Genomic DNA, 4,471 nt, shown 5'->3' on the forward strand with positions numbered 1-4,471 from the left:
GGGATTGCATTGAATCTATAGATGGCTTTGGGTAGTATGGACATTTAAACAAGATAATTCTTCTGATTCATAAGCACAGGTTATCTTTATTTATTTGTGTCTTCTTCAATTTTTTCATCAATGTTTTATAGTTTTCAGTATAGACATCTGTCACCTCCTTGGTTAAATATATTCCTAAGTATTTTATTGCATTCGATACTACTATAAATGGAATTATTTTTATTTTTTTAGATAATTTTTTGTTATTGTGTAGAAACTCTACTGATATTGATATCTTGATTTTGTATCCTACAAGTTTCATGAATTTGTTAATTAGATATAACAGGTTTTTGGTGGAGTGTTCATAATACTCTGTATATAAAATCATGTCATCTGCAAATAGGGACAGTTTTACTTCTTCTTTTCCAATTTGCATGCCTTTGCTATCTTTTCTTTGCTTGATTACACTGGCTAGGACTTCCTGTACTATTTTGAATAGGTGTGGTGAGAGTGGGCATCCTTGTCTTGTTCCTGATCTTAGAGGAAAAGATTTCAACCTTTCACCATTGAGTAGGACATTAGCTGTGTTCTGGTCATATATGGCCTTTATTATGTTTAGCTATGTATCTTCTATACGTAATGTCTTGAGGGTTCTTATGGACGGATGTTGAATTCTGTCAATTGATTTTTCTGCTTCTATTGAGATGATCATATGATTATTATCTTTTATTTTATTAATGCGATGTATCACATTTATTGATTTGCATATGTTGAACCATCTTTGTATCGCAGGGATGAAACCTGCTTGATCATGGTGTATGATCTTTTTTAATGTGATGTTGAATTGGTTTACTAATATTTGTTGAGAATTTTTACATCTATATTCGTCACGGATGTTCGTCTGTAGTTTTTTTTTTCCTTGTAGTGTCCTTATCTGGCTTTGGTATCAGCAGAATGCTGGCCTTGAAAAATGAGTTTGGGAGTGTTGCTTCCTCTTCATTTTTTTTAAGTGTTTGAGAAGGAGTAGTGTTAATGCTTCTTTAATGTTAGGTAGATTTCAACCAATGAAACCATCTGGTCCTGGGCTTTTCTTCGTTGGGAGGTTTTTGATTACTGATTCAATCTCCTTACCTATTATTGGTCTGTTCAGATGTTCTATTTCTTCACGATTCAGTCTTTACAGGTTGTATATTTCTATGAATTTATGTATTTCTTTTAGGTTATCCAATTTCTTGGCATATAGTTGTTCATAGTTGTCTCTTATGATCCTTATATATCTATGGTGTCAGTTTTAAATTTTTCCTTTTTTACTTCATTTTCTTTATTTGAATCTTCTCTCTTTTTTTCTTTGTTAGTGTAGTTAAAGTTTTGTCAATTTTGTTTATCTTTTCAAAAACCAGCTCTTAGTTTTGTTAATCTTTTCTGTTGTTTTCCTGCTCTCTATTTCATTTACTTCTCCTCTGATCTTTGTTATTTCCCTCCTTCTGCTAACTTTGTGCTTATTTTTTCTTCTTTCTCCAGTTCCTTGAGGTATAAACATAAGTTGTTTATTTGAGATCTTTCTTTTTTATTAATGTAGGCATTTATCACTATAAAATTCCTCTTAGAACTGTTTTGCTGCATGTCTTGGCTTCGGTACGTTATGTTTCCACTTTTATTCATTTCAAGGTATTTTTTTATTTCTCTTTATTCTTGACCCATTGGTTGTTCAGGAGTGTGTTGTTTAATTTCCACATATTTGTGAATTTTCCAGCTTCCACTTGCTCTTGATTTTTAGTTTTACACCATTTTGTTCAGGAAAGATATTTGGTATGATTTCAATCTTTTTAAATTTGTTAAGACTTCTTTTGTGACAGATCTTAGGATCTATTCTGGAGAATGCTTTGTGTGTGCTGGAGAAGAATCTGTATTCTGCTGCTTTGGATGGAATGTTCTATGTATGTCTGTTAGATCCATTTGGTCTAAAGTACAGTTGAAGTCCAACATTTCCTTGTTGATTTTCTGCCTGGATGATCAGTCCAATGTTGAAAGTGGGGTATTGAAATCTTCTAATATTATTGTATTGTTACCTATTTCTCCCTTCAGATATATTAGTATTTGCTTAATATATTTGTGTGCACCAACGTTGGGTGCATGCATATTTACAATTGTTATATCTTCTTGATATAATGACCCTCTTCGTCTCTTGTTACTATTTTTGGCTTCAAGTCTGTTTTGTCTGATATAAGTATAGCTACCCCTGATTTCTTTTGGTTTCCACCGGCATGGACTATCTTTTTCCATCCCTTCACTTTGAGCCTATGTATGTTAAAGCTGAAATGAGTCTCTTGTAGGCAGCGTATAGTTGAGTCTTCTATTTTTTATCCGTTCAACCACTCTACATCTTTTGATTGGACAAGTTAATGCATTTTCAGTTAGAGTAATTATTCATAGGTAAAGACTTACTTATGCTTCTTATTAATTGTTTTTTGGCTCTTGTATTTCCCTTGTACTTTTCTTCCTCTCTTGCTGCCTTCCTTTAGGAATTGATGATTTTCTGTAGTGGTCTGCTTTGATTCTCTTCTATTTATCTTTCATGAATCTACTGTAGCTTTTTGCTTTGTGGTTACCATGAGGCTTACATAAATCATCTTATATATATAACAGTCTATTTTACACTGATAGTCATTTAACTTCAATCACATTAAAGAACTCTACCCTTTTACTTCCTTAATTTTATGTTTTTGATGTCACCCTTTACATCTTTTTATATTGTGTATCCATTAACAAATTCTAGCAGCTATTGCTATTTTTAATACGTTTGTCCTTTTACTTTCTTTTTTTTTTTTTTAATTTTTTGTTTATTGCAGTAACATTGGTTTATAACATTGTAAAAATTTCAGGTATACATCACTGTACTTCTATTTCTGCATAGATTACATCATGTTCACCACCAAAATACTAATTACAACCCATCACCACACACATGTACCGAAAAATATGGAACGCTTCACGAATTTGCGTGTCATCCTTGCACAGGGGCCATGCTAATCTTCTCTGTATCGTTCCAATTTTAGTATATGTGCTGCCGAAGCGAGCACATGTCCTTTTACTTTCAAACTAGACTTAAGTGCTTAACAGACCACACACACATTACAGTATTAGAGCATTCTGAACCTGACTGTAGGCATAACTTTACCATAGTGTTGTATATTTTCTTGTTACTAATTAGTATCATTTCATCTCAGCATGAAGAACTCCTTTCAGTATTTCTTGTAAGGCTGGTCTAGTGGTGATGGACTTCCTTAGCTTTTGTTTCTTAGAGAGTTTTTATCTTGCCTTTGTTTCTGAAGAACAACTTTGCTGAGTAAAGGAGTCTTGGAGGGAGTTTCTTTCCTTCAGCCCTTTGAATATATCATCCCATTCTCTGCTGGCCTGCAAAGTCTCTGCTGAGAAATCTGCTCATACCCTTATGGGACTTACCTTGTATGAACAAAATTTATTTTCGTTTGTTGCTTTTAAAATTCTTTTCTTGTCTTTGATTTTAGTCCGTTTTAATATAATGTGTCTTGCAGAAGATTGCTTTGGATTGAAATTTTGGGGTGACTTATTAGCTTCATGGACTTGGATATCCAAATCTCTCCTCAGATTTTGGAAGTTCTCAGCCATTATTTCTTTAAGGAAGCTTTTTACCCCTCTCTCCCCCTCCTCCTTCTGGGACTCCAGACTGATACTTACATGTTTCTTTTGATAGTGTACTGTGAGTCTCATAGGTTTTCTTCATTCCTTTTCATTCTTTTTTCTTTTTGCTCCTCTAATTAAATAATTTCAATTGATCTGTCTTTTAGCTCACTGATTATTCTGCTTTGCCAAGTCTGCTATTGAAGCTCTCTATTGGCTTATTCAGTTATTGTACTCTTCAGATCCAAAATTTATGTGTGGTGTTTTTTTTAATGTTTTCTCTTTGTTGAATTTTTCATTTTGTTCTTGTATTCTGTCTCTGGTATCGTTAAATTGTTTACGTGTTCTCTTGTAGCTCCCTGAGCATCTCTAGAACAATTATTTTGAATTCTTGGATGGACAATTCCTGGATCTCCATTCCTTTGGGGCCAGTTACTGGAAGTTCACTGTGTTTCTTTGGTGGAGTCGTGTTTCGCTGATTCTTCATGATTCCTATAGCCTTTCATAAGTGTCTGTGCATTTGAAGAAGTAATCACCTCTTCTAGACTTTATGGACTGACTTTGATAAGGGAACACTTTCACCTGTGACTGGTGGCGTGCTGTGGCAGGGCACCAAGTGCAGGGGTGTGGGTGACACTGGATGTGGGGGCGTGTGACATCTCTTGGGCTCAGCCCACTGGGGTCCACAGCACTGACAACTATGTGGTCCTTGGTGAGGGCTCAGTGTGTCCACAGTGGCTGCAAGGGCTATGGAGGTCTTCAGTGGCACCTCCAGTTCCAGGGGTAGGAACCAGGGCAGGCAGTGGTGCTGGCCAGAGCTGGTGGTGTGCAC

The 4,471-nt window shown here is 35.2% G+C and overlaps 1 non-coding gene across 1 annotated transcript; it reads right to left on the reverse strand.

The window, feature by feature from the left end:
- Nucleotides 1-2,952: 2,952 nt before the first annotated feature.
- On the reverse strand, nt 2,953-3,059 carry LOC147912958 (U6 spliceosomal RNA). Its single transcript, XR_015549395.1, has one exon. It is a non-coding gene; the product is annotated as a U6 spliceosomal RNA (small nuclear RNA).
- Between the last annotated feature and the right edge of the window lie 1,412 nt (nt 3,060-4,471).

This window comes from Ceratotherium simum, chromosome 32 (assembly GCF_057802395.1).
Source record: "Ceratotherium simum simum isolate JZ-2026a chromosome 32, ASM5780239v1, whole genome shotgun sequence".
Taxonomy (NCBI): Eukaryota; Metazoa; Chordata; class Mammalia; order Perissodactyla; family Rhinocerotidae; genus Ceratotherium; species Ceratotherium simum.